Genomic DNA, 22,162 nt, shown 5'->3' on the forward strand with positions numbered 1-22,162 from the left:
TTAAAGCTGTCACAAGGCATTGGTTAGTTTATGTGCAGTGAAGTATACAAACAAGTTTTCAGCTTGTTGGTTGGAGCCAAGGAACAGGGGTTTTTTTTGTGTGATAAATATGTTTTATAGGTCTTTTATGGGATTTTTTAAAATGCCTGTCCCAATAAATTATTTACCAGGGTAATAAAAGATCAAGGAAATTGTTTCAACCATATCACTGAGCATCTAAATCCCAAACTTTTACTGGGGCTGGAAGGACCCTCTGAATTCCTGCGTCCTTATGAAAGATGGTCCAGGTGTGCTGTTTGGCTGTGGTGTCCTCCTGGAGGCCAGCTCCCCAGCCACCCTGGCACTCTGTGTACATCCAGCAGGTCCCACAGGCTGGACTCTGCTTTTCCACCCCCTCAGCCTCTTCTCCTGGGGATGGATAGCATTTCCTTCCACCACTGGCTGCAAATCTCTTGATAGGCTCTGACTTTTTATTTAGGTTTCCAAGAGATCTCAGAAGCTTAATGGTCCTTGCTGAGATGAAGGGGGAGTTAGGAATGACTTAGAAAGCAGGGGGGAGCTTAAAGAACATCCCTAACCCCTGTGGGATGGGCTGGGAGGGCAGCCAGGCCACCCTGCAGGTAGCAGGGACCTTTGCCCATCCCAGGTTTGCTCCTCCTTGCTCGGCAGCAGCCTCTGCCCACAGGAAGGGCCAGGTTCTGCTGGCTTGGTCTCCGTGGCAGACAAACCCAAAATAGCCTCGGTGCAGGAAAAATAAAAATTGATGGTGTTTCAGCCACAAAGTCTACAAATGCCTCTTTTTTTGGCATTAAACCAGGCTGTAAGATACCCAGTCCCTCTCCCTCCCTGCTCCTCCCAAGAGGAAGGAGGGGGCTGGGTGTCCTAGCAAAGGTTCCCCTTCAGGACAGGGCAAATCCTTTGGCTGAGTCCCAGACTTTCTGTAGTAAGTGGGATTAGGTGTAACCCCAGTAGGGTTTAAAAGACAGCCAGTTGTTAATGCATTGGCTTTTGTGAGGGCTCTGGTCAGGAGAGGTGCAGCCCTGTGTGATAAGCTGGCCATAAATAAATTTAGATGGGATTTTAAAAGCAATTTTTGATCCTTGAAAGATATCCTTCTGGAGTGGCCTTCAAAAGGGCTGGTGGGTGGGCAGAGACAGCCACTGTTTCAAGATAGCTCTCAATATTCATGGGGAGGATTATTCATTCAGAGCCTTTCCAGAGGGGAGAGTCCTTGTGTTTCTGGTGTGCTGAAGCGAGACTGGATTGATCTTGGTTTGTGCTGCCTTTACTGTGTGTTAATCCCCCCTTCAGGGTGTCTGCTGTCCCCTGCAGAGTCCAGGGAGGAGCCCTCACCTCCCTCGGTGCCTCATTTGTGTTTGGTGGTGGTCCTGTCTCTCTCTGAGGTGGTGAAGTGGCCACAGCTGGAACCACATCTGGGCACAGGGAGCAATTTCCCTGCTCAGCCCACAGGGAGCACAGGGCTTTGTTTGGCTTCCTCCTGGTGCCTGGAGGCTTTACAGGTCTTACAGTTTCCTGAAATAATTCCTCTGCAGTTGCAGGGCCCTAGGGAATTCACAGGGCTGTTTATCTTCCTCGATTGACCCCCATGCCACATTACAGTGGTGGCTTTTGGACTTCCCATGGGCTTGTCTGACAGCTTGGGACATGGCCACGAATCCAGGTGTAGCAGATGTGCTGGGATGGAAATCCTGGGTGCTGCTGGATATCCTGATCTGCCCTTCTGTGCTGTCCTAAGGTGAGGACAGGCAGTGAAAAGGGGCTCATTCCTCTCTGTGGGAATTGGGACAGCAGGAACAGCCCTGCAGCATCCATTCACCACCTGGGCTGGTGGCTGACAAAGTTTTGGGGTTTTTTTGTTTGGTTTGGGTTTTTTTGGTTTTTCTGTTTGGTTTTTTTTTTCCCCTGATGTTGCCCTTTGAGATGTAAGTGCACCCAGACAGGTGCCTGACCTAGACACACCCAGAACAGTTTTATTCATAAAACCATCTTGTTCCCCACTCAGTCTGGTGATGGAGGAGCACACTGAACTGCCTGGGTGCTGCCTGCACCCCAGAGTGTGCAGTGCTGGTGCCCACCTCTGTGAGTGGGCTGAGCTGGGCCGAGGGCTCTGAGCCCAGGAACCATCAAGGCAGAAGTTTAAATCAGTCCTGTGTGCTGTGGTGTTTGCTGGGGTCGAGGGCTCCAAGCCCAGGAACCATTCAGGCTTTAAAGTTTAAATCAGCTCTGTGTGCTGTGATGTTTGCTGGGGTCAAGGCCCCGTGGTTTGGCTCTAGGCTGGCAGCTGGGGACCAGGTTTTGGAGCAGGATTTTATCACAGGGAGCAGAGGCTGGAACACTGTCTGATGTTTGGCTTTAAAGAAGAAAAAAGGACACATCTCCCCACGTCCCTCTTATTAATTATAAACACATTCTGCTAGTTTGGGAACGGATGCCATAAATTTAAATGAGGATTAAGCAGGCACGGGGCAGATAGCAGAGACCTGGATGATGTGTGTAGGCCAGGCCTGGCCCCTCCTGCTCACTCCAGCCTGTGCAGCATGACTCTGCTGGCTTTGGTGGCATTTCCTCCTGGCTCCCCTCCTCACGATGGGAATTGGACTGCGCGTAATTGAAAAGGATGGGGAGTCTGCCAGCAGCCTGTGAGCCACATTCCCCTTGGCAGCTTGAGGACAGGGCAGACAGGCTGGGGCAGCCACCTGCGTGGGGTGGCTGTGATCAGCATCGCGGGGACCCCAAATCCCTTCTCCATCTGATGCAGCTCCCGGTGGTGAAAGGATTGCCCGTGCCCGGAGCGGGGCTGGTATCTCCAGCTGCTGGTTCGTGGGCAGCAATTTCCTCTCGTTCCTGATCTCCCTGCCATGGCACCGGCACAGACACGTGAGGAGCTTTCTGAAGCGAGGACTTGAAATTGAACAGCATCCTCTGATCCCTGCGCTGACCCCGGGCTGTGCACCACCGCACCTCCTGCCTGAGCATCGGCCAGGAGAGCCGGGGAGGCAGAAAAGGCTCCCGGGCTTTGTGCTCCCGGGCTTTGCTGCTCCTGAGCACGAACCAGAGCTCATCGCACACGGGGCCCTGGTGCGAGGCAGCGATCCAGGTGCGGGGGCGCTGTAAATGCAGCGCCACAAAGCGGGGCAGGATCTGCATTTCAAAGCGCCACTGGAGCCGCCGCGTCCCCGCTGCCCAGGCACAGACCGAGCTGTCTGAGCAGCCTGGAAGCAGCAGCTCCATGCTCAGGGCACAGCTAAAGGGAGGGTTTCTGAGCCCGCGCCGATTGCACGGTGAGGTGATGCCGACCGGGCACACGGGCTGCAGCAGAGGGAGATGTCTTGGAGCCGTGTTTGGCCTCCAAGTGTGTGTGGTGCCTCACTTGCCTGCTAATGACAGAAGCGTCCCTGCCACAGAATCACAGAATCCTGAGAGAATCCAGAATCCAGAGCATCCTGAGTCGGAAGGGACCCATAAGGATCATTGAGTCCAACGCCCAACCCAAGTGGAGGCTGGCCACAGCAGCAATAGGAGATTCTCTCAGGGAGAGCCAGTTCCTAACTCACAAGCCTTTGGTCCAGGCAGGAGAGACAGCCATGGGAGCAGGAAGTGAAATAAAATGCAGTGGCATTGAAATTATTTGGTTTTGTATTCCAGTTATAGCAAGGATTGAGTCAGGAATGACAGCCAGAGCCTGGCCATGAGTGCTGGACACAGCTTCCTTCACCACAAATGGTTTTTTTTTTTATTATTTTTATTTTCTTTTTTTTTTTTTAAGGAGGTTGTGTTTTGCTGTGAGTTGGGGTTTTTCTGTTAGCATTTTCTGGAAGGGGAAATTCTAGAGAGCGGGTGGGTTTGGGCAGCATGGCACTATTTTAATTTCTCTGTGCTGGCCAACTCATGGGAGATGGAGCATCTCCTCCACAGCACTGCTGTCAGCTCCCAGGGCAGCTGCTTCCCTAGGGGGCACAGCAAATCCCAGTTTCTGAGAGATTCCAGCCTGCCCTGCCTGGCTTGTGGCTGTGACAGGCTTGGACCATCAAGGTCTCCAGGTGATGGGTTAGCAGACCTCCACATTCCTTGGTGGCCCTGCTGCTGTCCAGATCCTCCAAACCCAGACTGGGAGCAGGATCCTGATGCTTGGCTTGTGTTGGAGCCTTGTGTGCCTCAGAGGTGCTGGAGTAAGCAGCATTTAGAGGGAGAGATGCTTCCTCTGGGAAGCAAAATTAAGTAGAGCAAAGTAGTGGCTGAACATAGCAAGTAAGGCAGGTCAGTGTGTTCTCTCACCACCAAACTGAGTGGGGAACAAGTTGGTTTTATGAATAAAACTGTTCTGGGTGTGTTTGGGTCACCACTGTGTACTTACATATATCTCAGAAGGCACCATCAGGGAAAAAACAAAGCAAAAAAAAAAAACCAAAACCAACCAACCAAAAAACAAAAAAAAACCAAAGCAAACCAAACAAAAACCCAAAAAACCAAAACCACAAACAAACAAAAAACCCCAACAATTAAACAACAACAAAAAAAATCCCAAAAACCAACAGAAAGGAAGAAGAAAAGTGCCATGTGTGCCGCTGAAGCCGCTCAGTGCACTTGGGCTGTGGTCCAGACAAGCACTTAGGCTTGTGCAGATGCTCCTCCAGTTGTGCAGTGTCCCTGCCTGGGGCAGGCAGCAGGGTCTGGCCTTGGGGTTTGGGAGCCAGGGAGCCCCAGCCTCTCAGCACCCTCATGAGATGCTCAGCAAGGTAAGTCCTCTTGGCCCCTCCTGATCCTGTGGTGGCTGAGCCTGGCCTGGGAAGTTGGTGTATTTTTATTTTACTTTACATACACCTGTGAGGAGTGGACCCCTTCCTGGAAATGAGGACTCACTCCTTCCTACTGGGATGGCTGGAGGCTGCAGGAAATCAGGCAGGACATCTTTTCTCAGACAAACAGATGCTTTGGGATGTTGAAGCAAAGTCTTTGGTCACAAGTGTGGCTTTAGGCCAGTCTCACTTTCTGGACAGCATTGTTTCATAATGATTTCAATGATGCAGCTGCCAACACTGGTGTGGCTGTGGGACTTGCACGAGGCTTTGCTGGGATCCCTTTCTTGGGGTTCCTCTCCAGAAACACCCATGTCAGCAGGAGGGAGGGAGGTCAGGCCTCTCCTGTGGCTCATGGAAGTCATGCAGAGAACAGCAGGATGACAAGGAGCCCTACAGCTGAGAGCAGAGTGGATCCAGCAAGGTTGCCACCATGGTAACGAGTGACAGGACAAAAGGAGATGTCTGCAGGTTGCTCCAGGGAAGGTTTAGATTGGATATTGGAAAAGAATTTTTTCACTGAAAGAATGGTTGGAGCAGCCATGGGGTGAATCATCTTTCTTGGAAGTGCTCCAAAAACGGGTGGATGGGCACTTGGTGGGTTTGGCAGTGCTTACAGCTCCTTCCTAACATGAACAATTCCTTGATTCTCTGGTTGCCAGGCTGCCCTGTGTCACCATAGGACACGAAAGAACACAAGCACACACTGCTGTTCTTAAGGTGAAGAAAAAAGGGAAGTTTATTTTCTGACTCTAACATTTATAGTTTTCTAAGAGTGACAATGGATTGGAGGGTGACAGTGCGACCTCTCCAATGACACTGGACAAACCAACAGTTTATCAACTTTCTCCTCCTCCATAAAGGAATGCAAAACAATGAGTTATTTACACAAAGTGTGTGAGAAAGTTCACTACAAGAATGTCAACATCAGAAGGCTTAGAAAATCTTAAAAAACCAAAGTGACAGCCCTGCCCTGCTGTGGCAGGGCACGTGGCTGAGGACCACTGAGGGCTTGTGGATGCCCCTGTGCCAGGTGCCATGTGCAGGGCACCATTCCTCCAGCAGCCACTTGTGCATTTGCTGTTCTACAAACCTTGGCCAGGGCGTTAACAGAGGAAGGAAATAAAAAAGCAAGGGCTCCAAATGGATCCCAGGGGGATTCCCTGTAGCAATTAGCTTTATACGTGAAAACATATTTCCAGTCTTTACTGCCTGCTCTCTGTATTTGAAATAATTTTCTACCCAATAAACCTTAGTAGCCCCCAAACATAATTTCAGCGGAGCATTAATTAACAACAAGGTGACCTGGTGGTTCAAAGCTGAGCAAAACCTGATGCATCTCAAGGCAGTAAGGCAGCATTTCCAAGGGGCAGCAGGTGGAGGCAGGAGCTTTATATAGGATATTACCTAAGGCTGGCTGGCCCCAGGGCAGTCTGGGCTCTCAGGTGCTGACAGGCACCTTCTGCTTTGGATAACCACTCTGGAATTTGAGACTTGCAAAGCTCTTTTCTGTTTTTTAATCCTTCATGTAGAGTAATGTTGGATCTCTGTTAGGCGTAGGAAGGTCTCTAAACCTGAATAAACCATCACTTCCTGGCGCCCTGCGTGTTTCAGGGCTTGGACATGTGCAGCAGATCCCTGGAGCTCTGTGCAGGTGCCTGCCTTCCCTGGGAATTCCATCCCTGTGGGTGTGTGAGTCAGCAGGGCCAGCTGAGAACCCCTGGTCACTCCTTGCCCACTGCTCCCTCCCTGATTCACAGAGGAGGGAAGCACAGGACTTGAGGTGCCTGGCTGCTTCTGGGGGTGCAAGCCATGGAGTCAGAGCTGGCGAGGGCTCCTGGGCAGGAGAAGGCACCCAGGGGAGAGGGCATGTGCATGCACCCAGAGCTGGGCTCCTGTGAGCCCAGTTAAGCCAGTCCCAGGTCCCTCTGGGATCTGTTCCCATCCAGAGATGGGCAAAGATGAGGGAGCACCTTTGAGAGGCTGGATCTGCAGATCTGGAGCCTGCTGTGGACTGCTGAGAACGATGCAATGCCTTCAGCAGGTTTCAGCTGTCTGCCTGGGAGATGACACTGTCTGGCCATGACCAAGAGGATGGGTGTAAGAGCCTGAATGAGGGATGTGGGACTCCAGGGGCTCTCCAAAATGCAGTTTATTCCATCCAAGAGGTTACAGCAGTCCAGGGTGGTGGGTGACAGAGCTGTGCCCACAGCTGTCAGCTCCAGCTGCAGGCAGCCCTGCAGACCCTTTGGCTTTGGTTACAATGCATTATAGACTGTTCTTTTGGTTACAATGCATTCTAGACTTTTCTTTGCTGAGCATCTTAATACAGCAGAACCAATCTATACCTTAACTTGTATCTATAGCCTATCATAACTACTGTAATTACCATATCCATGTTACTATTCTCCAATCACTCAAAGTCAGTACATTACAGTTTAAGCTAGAAGTTGTTTTCCAGTTTTCTTGCAGTGGAAAATTCTGAGACCTTTTTTCTACTTGCAACTTTGCTGCCTTGTTTGCCTGTGCTCTCTTTCTGCTTGGTAAAAACATCTTCTTGTCTGGGGTGGGTTTATCCTTTGCTCTAAGCCATAAAAACCCCTTCTAACTAACACACCCTTTGCCTTCTTGGTTATCCAGTCAGACTGGCTTAGCAATTCTTTTCTTCTATATTAAAACTTGCTTCCATCTCTATTCCTTCATGGGACTCTACATTCAAAAATCTTTCTGCCAAGCACACATATCTGTGAGACTTTCCTGTCAAACTTTCATCCTTCCCATGGTGGAGGCAGCCAGAGCAAGGGTCCAGTGCCACCCAGCCTCTGAGCATGTAATCTCCTACTTACCAGGACATGGGAGGCAGCATTAGAGCTGCTGCCACACTCAGGGTTTGCAGCTATCATGGGCTCATCCTGCTTTATCTGTTGCATGTTAAATATCCCATGTAAAGCTACACAAAGCTACCGTAATCCTCCCTAAAGCCAGCCTGCCCTTCCCTGCAAATATTACATTAGATATGCTTATTAAACTCACTCAGCTGAAGTTTTACTTCCAGCCCACGGTGATAGTCTTGAAATGCCATTAAGGTGATAATTATATCACCTTATACTTCATCCAGATTTTGGGTGGTAATTGTTCACAGCTGCTGCCAGCTATTGAAGATGAAGGGAAGGTTGTGGTATAGTGGGTGGTGGGATTCCAGCTGGATAATGTGAGGGTGCCAGGCTGGTCAGGGACCCCCCAGGCCACGTGGGATTCAGTGCAAATGTCTTGGGGTGACTGAGACAGCAGCTCTCTGGGCTTGGATGATGGGTGGGAGGTTCCCTGTCCTGTCTTTGCATATCAGGCTTGTCCCCATGCCTTGGAGATTGAAATGGTGCCATTTAAAACCTTCAAAAACTGCCTGAAATTCTGTTGGAAAACAGAGTGATGAACTTCATGATCAGAGGGGAGAAATGGAAGGGCAGTCTTTGACATGAGGCTGTTGTGGCTCCTTCTTACTGTCCATGGTGGTGTTGGGTCCCTTTGGTTTGACCAGTCTGTGAGAAGTGGCTTGTTAGAGGTAAGAGAGCCACAGATGTCACTTTGCTCCTGCCTTCTCCACTCAAAAGGAAAGTTGGATTAACTTCAGTTATTTCTATGACTCTTACATGGAACTCACTCCCACCGATTCCACATAAATATTTGGGGCGTAGGAAGTTGCAGTTTGAAATTTAGCAAACGTGCAATAGGTGGTTATTTTGTGATTGAAGTGAACTCTGTTTATCCTGCAGTCAGCTATAATCCTGCTGCCTATCCCTCATCCCTCCTGCTCTGCCACAGCCCTGCTGGTTTACCTGTTTCTGGGTAAATCCTGGGAACGCAGAGTGTATTTCCTCCTGGGTTAAAATTGGATTTAGCAGAGATGAAAGTCGCCCCCCACTTTCCTGGTGTCAAGCAGAGCACAACCTGACATCGTGGCTCAGTGGGATCTGGAAGGCTCAAGATTCCCAAGACCTGTTGAGGTGTCTCCCTGGGCTGTGGTGGCCCTCCAAGGGAGAAATCAGTTCAGATTTTGCATGATTAGGATTGCTCTTGGTGACTTTGCCAGTCCCAGCTGGAGCAGGAGGATCCCCTCCCTCCTTTGGCCTGGGGAGACAGCAGGGAGTCTGCTGGGCTGCTGGCTGGCTTGGACAGGGATCCAGGAAGGCCAAGCCAGGAGGGCTTGTGGCTGTGGGAAGAGGTAGCACTTCATTCCTGCACTTGGCACTGCTGAGGCACCTCAGATCCTGTGTTCTGTTTTGGGTCCCTTGCTACAATAAAGATTTTGAGGTGCTGGAACGTGTTCAGAGGAGGGCAACAGAGCTGGACAAGGGCTTGGAGCACAATCCTTGTGGCTGAGGGAGCTGGGTGTGGTTATCCTGGAGAAAAGGAGGCTCAGTGGCTCTCTACAACTGCCTGGGAGGAATCCCAGAGGTAGCATAGAGGTAAACAGCTGGGCATGGCATGGCCCTGGCCTGCAGCACTGGGCATCCCATCCTCTGCCTTCATCTTCCCCCTCCTCTGAACCTCAGGAACTGAAGCTCCTGGCAGACCTGTGCCATCAGTCACGGGTGGGGAGTGATCTGGGTTTGCATGACACTGATGTAAATTTAAAGCCTTCTTTTGCTCTCTCCACTAGCAGCCTTGTATTTTCAGGAAGAAAGAGAATGGGAAACAACTTTTTTAATGAAGTCAAGCATTTAAATTCTCTTTATACTTAGTCCTATCTGGAGCTCTTTACCCAAATGAAGCAGAAACCATTTACAGCTGTATTTTCCATCACACCAACCAAGGAATATATTCATTTGCAGTAACATGGCACTCAATGAAGTGGAAAATAAGCTCCCAAAATTGAGCTATGGAACGGTTTCAATGAGCAGGAAAAGCCTCCTTGGACTCCACTGACCAGTCACTTTGGTTATGATAGAAATTAATTTGATTGAACACCTGAGCTGTGGCAGAGATGAGGTTGGCCCTGAGATAGCTGTGCTCAGGACTGGGCTTGGAGCATAGCTCCCACCTCTCCTGCTCATGGCTTTGCTTGCCTGGAAGACCTGGAGCCTCCAAGGGATGGCACAGCAGCCAATGTCCCACGTGTCCTGCTGTCAGAACCCAGGAAATTCCCTGGCTGCCCTGGAGGACTCGAGCCCCTTTCCAGGAGGCTCAGAGACCTTGGCACAGAGACCAAGACCCCTGCGCCTTTGATTTAGGCCTTGGAAAAAACAATTACCAACCTTAGATGAAGAATTAAAAATCAAGAGAGTTTAAGTAGAATGATAGTGAATTTATCACAGGGTGAAAAAGTAGATTTTTGGGGTTTTTAGAATGGGGGATCAGGGGGCAAGATGGAGGAATTATGTTTCTCCTTCTTCTTGGCCTCCATCCTCGACACTTTTAGATTGGTTTAGAGTAGAAGCTCACTGTCTAACATAGGTGATAGGTATTGGAAAGTAATTGTAAATATTGTACACGTGGTTTTTAGTATAAAGACATAACACCACCCTGGGGGCAGGCAGAGTGCCTGGACTGTCTTGCTGAGCTGACCTTGGCTGGGCAGGAGAAAAGATTTTATAGATAAGGAACAATAAACAACCTTGGGACTGAGAAATGAAGAGCTCTGACTCCTTCTTCAAGTGCCAGGCTGGGAAAAGAGACTTTGTGACACATCTTGGGGTCACTGTGACCAGCTAGAAACCCCGAGATCCTGCTCCACAGGGCTGCAGGAGGGCACAATGCCAGCACCATGGCAGGGCTGGCTGGTGGCAGCACAGCTGCCCGTGCCCGCCATGCACAGTCAGGGCCTGTGGCAGCTGCACAGAGCAGGGATGGGGAGCGTTCCTGGTCCCTGGTTTGGTTCCCGGCGCCGCAGGACGTGAGCGGAGCGCTAAGCAGGTCCGGCCCAGCGCCAGCCCAGGCCCTGCTAATTGCTTGTGATGTCTGCTCCAGCTCCATCGGCACGAGCAACAATTGCTACTGGAAATGCAATTAATAATTAAGCACTCAGCGCTGGCAGGTGTCAGCAGGAGCCCGCGGGGCCGGCATCCCGCGGCTCTGCCCGGCAGGCGGGAGCAGCAGCGCCGGGTGGGATGCAGCCCGATCGATGCCAGGGAGAGGCAGAGCTGTGCCTTGAGGAAATAACTCGCTGTGGGATTTCCCCAGCGCGGATGAGGGCTGCCTGCTGTTGGGCAGCAGGATGAGGACCCAAAGCTGCCTGCCCGGCTGGTCAGACCTGTGTGTAGTCCTGTTATCATCGCAGGATGCTTCCCAGCGCAATCCATCTCCACCTGAGACGTTCTGTTTTCTGGTTTTGCTGTACAGACAGAGGGATTTTGGGTGGCTATGACTGGCAGCACTTCTCCACAGTGCTGGAGGCTGAGAGCATAACCCCAGAGCTGGCACACAACAGCTGGATGATGCTGCCCTGTCCCAGCCACAGAGGCAGCCAGGGAGGATGGCAAGGAGCAGAGGCATCTTGGTCCTGGCTGGAAACAGCAGCACCCCAATGGATTAAAATGTCTTCCTGAGATGCTGCTGTGGCTCAGTGCAGCCTCAGGACCCCCTGTGTCCCTGCTCACAGGCTCTGCCAGCATCGCTTTCACTTGCAGTGTTGGCTGCTGCTTGTGATGACTTACAGCCTTCTTCAAGCTGGCTTTTATTTTTAATTACATTTTGCCTCTGAAGATGGGCTGCTTTGCTGGTTCATTATTTTCCTCTGCTTTTTTTTTTTTTTTTGCTTTTTTTTTTTGCTTTTTCTTTTTTCTCATTTTTCCTTTTAAAGCCCAACAGACTTTTGGCTCCCTGAGAAATAGCTTCACCCTTTAGGAAAGCGCAGAGCCTTCTCCCTGAGTAACAAAATGTTGATTTGCTACCACAGGGCTGAGTGATGGTGATTCCCTTATTAAACTGCACTTAGAGGCAGCAACTGTCAGGCAGGGATGGAGAGCTTCTCCAATAAGTTGGAGCTATTCATTATTAAATTATCTTCATTCACTTGAACATCTCATTTTCATTGAATTAGATGAAAAGTGCTCAAAGGCAGCTGCTGCAGCAGCTTGGAGGCTGCCAGGAGCAGCATGCCAATGTCACTGCTGGCCTTTCCTCCTGCACCAGCCACATCTGACCCTTCCCCACAGATGGATGGTGTAAATCTCTTGGAGTTGCACCTGCTGATGGCCTGATCTTGGAGACATCTGAGAGCTGGAGCTGGTGGGGATTGATTCCACCAGGGAATGAGGTAGTGTGGCCCCAGCTGCCTGCCAGCTTGGCAGTGGGTGTCCCCAGTGACTGGGGGCCAGTGTGACCTCTCAGGAGGGCCTGTCCCAGTGTCTTGAAGGGTGTGTGTGGGTGCAGATGGATTTGGTTGAGTTACACTGGTCTTTGCCCCTGCTCCTGCTGCCCCCTCCCCTCCTGGGACACCCCCTTGGAGCCGCCTTGGGGCCAGCTCCAGCCCTCGATGGCAGATGAGCTGTTTGGTGTCCCATGGTCATTTCTGTGGGAGGATGCTTTGTGTCCATGGTTGTTTTGGTGGGAGGATGCTTTGTGTCCATGGTTGTTTTGGTGGGAGGATATCTGTGGTTGTTTTGGTGGGAGGATGCTTTGTGTCCATGGTTGTTTTGGTGGGAGGTTGCTTTGTGTCCATGATTATTTTGGTGGGAGGATGCTTTGTGGTTGTTTTGGTGGGAGTGTATTTGTGGCTGTTTTGGTGGAGGATATTTGTGGTTGTTTTGGTGGAGGATATTTGTGGTTGTTTTGGTGGGAGGATGCTTTGTGTCCATGGTTATTTTGGTGGGAGGGTATTTGTGGTTGTTTTGGTGGGAGGGTATTTGTGGTTGTTTTGGTGGGAGGATATCTGTGGTTGTTTTGGTGGAGGATATTTGTGGTTGTTTTGGTGGGAGGATATCTGTGGTTGTTTTGGTGGGAGGATATTTGGGGTTGTTTTGGTGGGAGGGTATTTGTGGCTGTTTTGGTGGGAGGATGCTTTGTGTCCATGGTTGTTTTGGTGGGAGGATGCTTTGTGTCCATGGTTGTTTTGGTGGGAGGATGCTTTGTGTCCATGGTTGTTTTGGTGGGAGGATGCTTTGTGTCCATGGTTGTTTTGGTGGGAGGATGCTTTGTGTCCATGGTTGTTTTGGTGGGAGGATATTTGGGGTTGTTTTGGTGGGAGGGTATTTGTGGCTGTTTTGGTGGGAGGATGCTTTGTGTCCATGGTTGTTTTGGTGGGAGGATGTTTTGTGTCCATGGTTGTTTTGGTGGGAGGATGCTTTGTGTCCATGGTTGTTTTGGTGGGAGGATATCTGTGGTTGTTTTGGTGGGAGGATGCTTTGTGTCCATGGTTGTTTTGGTGGGAGGATGCCATCTGGCTGCCTGATCTCTCCGCTTTCACCTTGGCACCAGCACCTGGCACGCGGCCCCAGGGCTCGGCACCGAACCAGGGGCTGCTGTCAGGGCCTGCCAGCCCTCTGCTCTCCAAGGCACTCTGTGCAGTCCAAGCTGCTTTAGGGCTGGCCCCCGGGAATGGGGGGCTTTTGTCTAGAGGCAAAAGACCTTGGACACTGCCCACTGTGCCCAGGCGTTATTCATCTCTGGCCCAGCCGTATGCGAAGCTTCATCTTTCTCCAGGAGAGCTCAGAATTAGGAAATCTGGCTGCTGCTCAGCCCCAAATACCTTGGGAGCAGGCAGCACCCTCTGTGCTGTGACAGCCTCCAGCCTCACCGGGCAGTGAGAGCCCTTTGCCACCCTGCCCTGGCTGTGTGAATCCTCCTTCTCTCCTGCCCGCCGCCACCTCCTTCCTCCTGGCAAGGAGCCGCCGGCCCTTGGAGCAGCTCCTCAACAACTGTTGCTTTTCCTTGCCAGAGAATCTCGCCCGAAGAAGCTGCTTTGATCAATGCACTTGGATTCCAGCCTTCAGCCTTGATCAAGGCAGGAGGAGGGACGAGAGGGAGCGAGTACTCGCGGGCTCTTTGGGGACGGCCGGGGAAGCGAGGCTGCTTCTCCAAGAAAAGCTGCTTCAAAGTAAGAGGCGGTGCTGCCACAATAAGAGTGAACCAGGCGGGCAGAGGAGGAGGAGGAAGAGGAAGAGGAAGGCTGCTGGGTGCCAGCACTCCAGCTGGGATGGGGCAGGTGTGAGTCCAGCAGGGAATGGGGATGGTGGCGTTGCTGTGAGGCTGGAGCAGCTTCTGGGAGAGGGCAGGAAAGCAGGTGCAGAGAAAGGGGGGAATCTGTGCTTCCCCCTGTGCTTAATTCTGCACCAGACCTGTTTTTCTGTGCTCATTAGCTTTTTCAGCTCTCCAAACTTCCCCAGCCCTGGGGACTTGGCACTGAGAAAGTTTTTAAAGCTCTGCATTTTCTTCTTTGGATCAGTGCTTTCCTCCCAGTCTTTAACTGGTGGGGATGGTGCTGCAGGTCAGGTTCTATGGACCTAAGGATGGCTCTGGGACAGGGACAGGGGGGCCAGAGCATCCCTTCCTCGCCAGCTTGGTCTGGCTGTTTCAGCTGCAAGGGCTTTGTGTTGTTTGAAGGGATGCACAAAGCACTGCTCAAGGTTTGACCAGATCAGAGCTTCTGGTTAATGGTAATTAATGGCCAGGAGGAGACCTCCTGGGGCTTTCTGCCTTTGTTTCCCCCATCAGTGCCAGGGAATTCTGTGTCAGCAGCTCTGGAAGGCATGGGCCATTCCTTTGTGGGTTATTACCTGGGAGAGGAGCAAGAACCGAGCAGAGATGCAAAACCTGGAGGTCCCCATGAGCAGGGAAAGTCTCTGGCCAGAAACCACCCTCTGACACCAGCCTGCTCCAGCAATCCTCCTCCTCCTCCTCTCTCCTGCTCCCTCTCTAGCACTGCTGCCTTCCTCAGGTGCTCACACATGCACCTCTTGCTTTTCCTTTCAGCTACAGATGGCAGGCAGGAAAACCAGCCAGCCAGATGTGCTTTTCATAGCTCCCAAGCCAGGCATAACTAAACATTTACATTTATTACCAATTAGAGGGGAAACAGACTGTAGTTTTATGTACTGTATGTGTCTGGATATATTTCAGTTTGTGACCTTACTACACCCCACCCCCAGCAACTAAATCTCTCTTGGTTAGGGGCAAAACCCTGGAAAACGTTGGGATCCCATCCCAGCATCCCATCACCCCCTGATTAGATGATGTGGATTCCACCACTTTGTAAAAAGCCTGCACAGGGTTTGCTCCTGGGTGAGGCTGCACATCCCTAGGGATGCCCTGGAGGGGTTTCCATGGTGGAGTCCACATCCTTTGAGTCCGTGTATGGATGTGACCACAGAGCAGCTGTCAATGGGTGGCTCAGGAGTGCCAACATCACAGCAGCTCTTTAATGATGTGTGAGCCAACAGCAAAACACAAAACAAATCCATAACCAGACACTGAGCCTTGCTGAGGAGCTGGGGAAGGAAGCAGGGGATGAGTGTGCATGGTGGCAGTGCTGTCCCAGCCTTCACCAGGAGGGTCACTGAGGGACTGATGTCCTCTCAAAGTGCAGATCCTGGCTGGCAGGGCTCCATTGCTCACCTCTGTGAGGCCAGCACCTGAGCCTGAGCTCTTTGAGGCGTTTTTTGAGATCAGGACAGGGTCTGCAAGTGCCCATCAGGCCTTGGGCAGGCCATTCAGGTGGAAATGAGGATTTCCTGGTTCTGTGGGGATACTGGCTTTGCTGTACTGGGTCAATCACTCTTGATTCTGCCTCTGAGCAATGGTTAAGCTGCTAAGAAAAGCACCCTAATCCTTCTCCAGGCCACCATCCTCTTGGCAAGAGAGGAAGGAGCCATGTGGGGAGGCCACACTGTGGTGAGGGGATGTTGGACAGCTCTGTTCTTTACACCAGGCTGTGCACACCCTGCCTGGCTCTGGGACTGTGCCCCCCAACAGCACCTACTGTTGGGATGTGGGGTGCTGCAGGCACTGACCCTGCTCAGCCTTCCCATGCCTCCCTGTGCTCCCTGCTCCCAGCAGCTCCCACAGCCATCTATTCATGCAGCCACATCCCAATTCCTTCCTTGCTCCCAGTTTTTGTCCCCGGGGTGCCTGGAACCCTCTGGCACCTCTGCCCAAAGCTCACCTCTGGCTGTGCCCCCTGGATCCCTGTGCCCATCTCTGTTGTGCTCAGGCAACAACCTCTGGGGTGGATGCAGGGCTGTGTTCCCTCCTCTTTCCAGGCTGCTGCTGCTGGGGAAGCAGCCCAGGCACAAAAAGCCATGGGCAATGCTGTGCAGGGGTTGTGTGCATCCCTCTGGGTGTGCTGGGGGGAATTATTCCATCACAGGGAGCTTCAGAAATACAATATTTTATTAGAAGCCCATTAAACTGTTCAAACAGGTGATTAGGAGAGGGGGGAGTGATGCAAATTGAAGCAAGCAATTCCACCTGAGCAGGGAAGTGGATTCCACCTGAGCAGGGAGTGCTGGGGGGTGGATTCCACCTGAGCAGGGAGGGCTGTGGCTGGAGGGCTGAGGTCAGCTCTGCAAGGCCAAGATAAGGAATGAATAAAGCTGAGAGACTTGAAGGGGGTGAGGGTGGGATGAAGGGCTGCAGCCACTCAGGCCAAGAGTGGAAGGGACCAGCCCTGAGGTGGAAGTGATGGAAATGATCCACCCCAGCCTCAGCCCATGGAGGACTGTGTGGACATGGTTATCCCAGGGAAGGCAGCATCCTGCCTTCATTTGATGGGAAGCACCAGGTACAGGATCAATCAAGGGTGTTACAAACTGTGGCCACCAACCTTTGGGTCCTTCTAGGAAGGAACCAACACTGGGATGAGGCACCCTTTGCCCAGCAAGGGCAGGAGAGGAGCAGGAGGGAGGTGCAGAATCTACTGCTCCATACATGGATTTGTCCCACTATCCTGCTGATCAGCAAAAGCAGGAGACAGTTTAACTGGAGAGTTGGATTTAAGATTAAAAAAAATCATACTTTATTTTTTTTCCTCCTCTTCTGTAGCTGTGTTGGAGTGTGACAGGGTGGGAGCTCTTGGCAGCTGGGATATTAAATGTTTTTCCACATGGTCTCTTGATTATTAATGGATTTTAGCACTTGACAAAGTAGAAATTAGGAGATAAAAGCTATTAGAAACTAATTTGGGTAATCACTGATTCTGTTCCCCCAGGAGCCTTTCTGAGAGTGTTGCTCCCAACACCACTGCCAAGTCTCAGGAGAGAAGGAATCTCTTTCCAGCAGTTTTGAGGGCTTTGGGAAAGCCCCCTGATCTATGGCCAGTGAGGGGATGACTTGAATGGAGCAGGCCTGATCCAAACAACCCTCTCCTCCCAGCAGCCTCCTGGGATTTATCTCACATCACACCCCTGGACACTGTTTGGGGTGGTTTATGTGCCACATTTTTTTACTGTTATGTTGGTGAAACAGCCATAGAAAGTAGCTTGGGAAAACAAGGTGGGAGATAAATCCTGGTGGCGTGGGCTCTCCCAGCGATCAAATGGGCTACAGGTGGAGAAATAGGCCCTTGAGACCCTTTATTTCCTTCAATTCCCATCCTCCTGAGTGGATCAATACCACCAGGGCCAAGGGAAGGTGAGGAGCCATTGCAGGGAATCACTTCAAGGAAAAAGCTGGAAGGTGGTAACTGATGTAGCAGCCACTGCTGATTTTTGAGGCAGATGGTCTGGGAGGGTTTGTGTATCCCAAGAGGGTTTGTGTACAGAGAAGAGGATGTCTGTAGGCTGGGAGAGCACTTTTAAAAATAGTTTGACTGATTTTTCTCCTTCTTTCTTCTCATCCAGTCAGTCTCCACTCCTGGCATATGCAGTAGGAGCAAAAGGTCTGGCTTGCAGATTATTTGGGGATTTTATTCCACTCTACAAGAAAATCCCTCCAAATTACATCCCATTGTCCACCAAATTTTGCCCATCTCAAGCCTTGGTTCGGGAGCACAGCCCAGAGGTCCTGTGGAAGCTCTGAGGGTGCCAGGGGAGCTCTGTCCCAGGCAGGGGCCAGGGTCCAGGGCATGAGGTGGATCCTCCAGCCAGGCTCCTGCCTGTGGCTCAGCTCTGTCCTGGCTCCAGCAGGGCTGATTTACACCTGCCTGTGGTGACACCCCAGGGCAGGGAACCTGTATTTAGTGTCCAGGGATGTTGCTGCTGGCAGCTCCCAGCCAAGAGCTCAGGGAGGAGAAAGCAATTTGCCATCATCCCTGGTCCTTGCAAATTTTTCTGCTCACAGAATGGGGTGCAGTGAAAAGACTTCATTTGATGGTGTCTTACAAGGTCTCCAGGTTCTCCTCAAGAGCTGGGAGTGGCTGAGGGCACTCAAGGAGGCAGTGGGGTTGGGTGGGTGAGGTTATGCCTTCTGATCTTTGCTTAAGGAGGAGCTGGTGGGGAGGGAAGAAGGGAGCTGAGGAACTGGGGCTTCCTGAGGTCCCACCAGCTGGAGTCATCCCAGGTTCTCACTGAGCTCCTGTTGGGGACACAGGAGGGTGGCTGGGACATCTCCTGCATGCCTGGGCTTGCAGAAACCTCCCTCTTGCCTGCTCTGTGCTGATTCTGCTGCCTCCTTCAGAGACTGTGGCAGGAGGCTGAGGAGGAGGAAGAGGGAGGAAGAAGCTGAGGTCACCACCACTTCAGGAGGTTGTGCATTTTCCCCTCCTTCTCCTTAACCATTTACCACAGACCCTGTAAATCCTCTCTGGAGAGAAAACACCAGGGAGCATGGCATGGGGGGATGAGAACCCTTGGTGGCTTTGAAAGAGATGGCAGAGAGGAAAAACAGCCCAGCATTGGCAAAGGGGGGAAAGAGACTGAGAGAAAGAAGCTGAAAATGTGCTGAAACAGCTGATGACAGCCCAAACAGCAGGAGAAGGCTCCTGCCTGCCAATTAATGAGGCTCTGGTGCTAATTTGCCACCTTGACTGCACTTCTGAGCTTGTCAGGAGAAGGGGGAGGAAAAACAAAAAGATGAGGCTAAAAAAGCACCAGCAAGGTTTTGGTTTGCCTCTTGGCCATGCAGATGTCACTGGGCTTCAGAGAGCCAGGGGAAACAGGGGGGGCTGGTGGCAACCCCCCAATGCCCAAGCCTGGAGTGTGGAGAGAATGAGGACAAGTTTCCATAGGGCTGGTGCTGGCAGAGCAGCTCTAGGCCACGGTGCTGCCCAGCTTAGGGGTGCCAACTTCCCAGGGATCACATCCCACCATCTGCTGGGTTGCTGGGAGAGTGAGAGGTGGTCCCAAGTGTGCCCAGGAGCATCTCTGGTACCTGTGGTGACTGAGTTATGAGGAAGGAGCCAGAGCTGTGCTGGGGCAGAGAGGGCAGCTTGGCATCTCCTGCCTCCCCCAGCAATGCTGTCAAGCACAGAGCAGATCTGCTGGCAGCTGCCTGGTGTGGCTAACAGAGCCGCAGGAGCCCTGGGCAAAATGCTCAGCCTGCAGCTTCCTGCCAAGCCAAACCCTGATTCCCTGATTCCCTCCTCCTGCCCATCCTGCAGCCCAGACCCAGAGACCACGGGGATGGATTAAAAGCAACATCTGCACCAGTGTGCTGTTTGCATGCAAAGCAGGAGAGTTCCTGCCAGCTCCAGCGCGTTACCTGGAACTCTCCCAGCCCTCCCTCCTCCCCTGGGATGTTTTCATTCCTGTGCATCCACGTTCTTCTGTGCCAGGCTGGCCCAGTGTTAGCTGGGAGCCACAAGGGGTAAACTGAGGCAGGCTGGAGCAAGAACGCAGAGTTAGGCTCACAGCCTCTCTCCATGGCAAAGCTGTCCTTGCTGCTTGGGCCCAGCCTGAGGCAGAGGTGCCCTTGGGCCACCACCTCATGGCACACAGGAATGGAGGCTCAGCCAGTGCTGTGGGAAAAGGGTGTAGGTTACAAAGGGGGAGCTGTGGGCTGTTTGCTCAGGTGCAGCCCATCCCTGGCTGTCTCAGGGTGGCAGAGGGAGGTAGGACCAGCCCCAGCCTGCGGGCTGTGAGCTCTCTCTGCCCTGGGAGAGCTGTGCAGGTAACCCCATCCTGCTGTCTGGGCTGGGGGTCAAACATCCTGGCCCTTCCCTGGCCTCCTTTTCCCTTGCAGAGCTGCTAAACAAATGTGTCTGGAGGGAACCAGAGTGTCTGCAGTCAAGCAAGTGAAGAGCTCAGCTTGTTATTTAAAGGCCATTTTCTGGCTTTCATACTGCAGAGAATCCCATATAAACACAGAGCCTAGAAAGGGACAACCCCAAACACAGCAGTTGTTAAAACCTAATGGATTTGGTGCTGAATTCCTGGTTCAGGCTGGCTGTTCCCACCCTGAGGCCAGATCCCAGCTCTCCAGCCAGCCCTGCTGCCATCAGCACTGCTCTGTGCAGGGGAAAGCACTGCAAGGTAATCAAATGCTGACCTCCAGTTATTAACCTCGTCCTTTTAATCACCTCCACTGAGTGCCTTAATTGCTGGGCAGGGATGGGAGGCCCTGGCTGCTTCCACCTGAGATTCCCACACAGCCTGGCAGTCCCTCCCAGGGCATGCTGCTGCTGCTCTTCCTTTAACTCACACACATCCCCCAAAACGGTGGAAGCATTTCTCTCCCAAAATACAGCAATTTAGCAGCCAAATTTAAGGAACCAACTCTGTCTGTTTCTCTGAGTTAAAGAGGGGGTGCAGCCCCATGGTTTGGGGGTGGGTGACCAAGGCCTTGTGTGCCTCTCCCTGTGCTTCCCAATGGGAAGTGCTTTTTGCTGAGACAGGGCTGTGCCAGCTGCCAAGCCTTGGAGTGCCATGCACAGCCTCATTCCTAATGGGAATTGGCAATTTGGGCCAAACTCGGTGCCTTTGGGCAATAGATTATGGATATTGCTGGGAGGCTGTGGTGAGAGGAGAGTGCAGCCCCAGGGACAACTGCTGAGGATGCAAAGAGCTGATGGCTCCTCCTTCCAGCTGCCTGCCTCCCCCTGCTCCCTGCTTTTTTGGCATCAAATTAAAAGTAAATTGCCTTTGTCCACTTCCTCCTCACACATGGGACTGTTAGGGCATCACCTGGCTCCATCTGGAGCCAGAGAAGTGCAGGGTGCATCCCTTGATGGGTCCTTTGCAGTGCTCCCAGTCATCCCAACAACTCTTGCATTCATTTTGAGGTGTGTTTAGGATGTGGGACTGGTTCAGGGCACCAAAAAACATGGTAGGAAGTGCTCTGTCTAGAAGACATGGAATGGAGTTAAGGAATGTTAACCTGACACATGGCCCACAGGATGATGGGAAGAACCCCAGAATGGTTTGGGTTAGAAGACACCTTAAATCTCATCTTGTTCTAACCTTCCACAGGCAGGGACACCTTCCAGTAGAGACCAAAGCCTCATCCAACCTGGCCTTGGACACTTCCAGTGATGGGGCAGCCACAGCTGCTCTGGACAACCAAGAAGTGATGGAATATGTACAGCAGAAGCCAAAATAACTTCTCTAGCCAGGAATCCTCCTAGCAGCCCTGCCTGCTCAGGAGCACTGCTGGCCTTCATGCCTGTGCCCTCCCCATCCCCAGGATGATGTCTGCCAGCTTTGCCTGGGGAGCCCAGAGGATGGCTTTGACTTTTCATTTCCTCCTGGTGTGTTTAATTGCCTGGGTTTTTTTCCCTTTAGGACTGGGAGAGAGAGGAGAGGTGGGCAAAGGAAGACAGATGTGTGGAAAATAGAAGTCTAGGTGACAGATTGAGGGCTGCTATAACCACAATAGCCAGCCTGATGGATTGATAGATTAGACAGGGAATATAAATAGCAAGTATGGTTTATCTGTCCCTGTTTTATTTTCCTCTTGTCTGTCTCTTTATCTCTCCTGGTGTTATTTTCCTCCCGCTTATCTCTTTATCTGCCCAGCCCGAGGATGGAGGAGAGGTGGGTGACAGGAGCAGGATGGATGAGTTCAGGTTTCCGCTGCCTTTGCACATCCAAGCAGACAAGTTTTGCCAGCTGTGGAGGATTAGAAGGCGTTCTCAGACCTGCACACTGATTCACTTCTCCCATCCCTCTCCTTTCCCTGCACCATCCCCTCTGTCTGCACGCCTCCCTTGGGGATCCCTGCGGTCACGGGGTCGGCTCCTGCCTCTCTCTGCCTCATCCTTGGCCAAGGAATGAGGGCAGGCACTGGAGCAGTGAGCTCTGCTTGTCTGGGTACCCAACATTCCCATCTGACAGCCGGGCAGCTCCACTGCTTGATATTCCAGTCAGGCACCCAGCACAGCAGCACCGGGAAGGAGGGAGGGAGGGAGGGAGGGAGGGGAGCCACAAGCACAGGAAAAGCCAGGGCTAGGGATGACAGTAACTGTTCTCTTCTTTTCTTTCTTTTTTTTTTTTTTTAATCTCAGTTGGTTTTGGTTGCTCTTTTGCTCAAAAAAGGCA

The 22,162-nt window shown here is 51.9% G+C and overlaps 1 long non-coding RNA gene across 1 annotated transcript in view; it reads left to right on the plus strand.

Moving 5' to 3' along the window:
* The window catches only part of LOC118689620 (uncharacterized), a 90,050-nt gene extending 68,041 nt beyond the window's left edge, over positions 1 to 22,009 (plus strand). Inside the window, exon 7 of the long non-coding RNA XR_004980655.1 lies at positions 21,095 to 22,009. This is a non-coding gene — a long non-coding RNA (uncharacterized LOC118689620). The remainder of the gene's footprint in view (positions 1 to 21,094) is intronic.
* The last annotated feature ends 153 nt before the right edge of the window (positions 22,010 to 22,162 follow it).

The sequence above is a fragment of the Molothrus ater genome, chromosome 9 (genome assembly GCF_012460135.2).
Source record: "Molothrus ater isolate BHLD 08-10-18 breed brown headed cowbird chromosome 9, BPBGC_Mater_1.1, whole genome shotgun sequence".
NCBI classification, from domain to species: Eukaryota; Metazoa; Chordata; class Aves; order Passeriformes; family Icteridae; genus Molothrus; species Molothrus ater.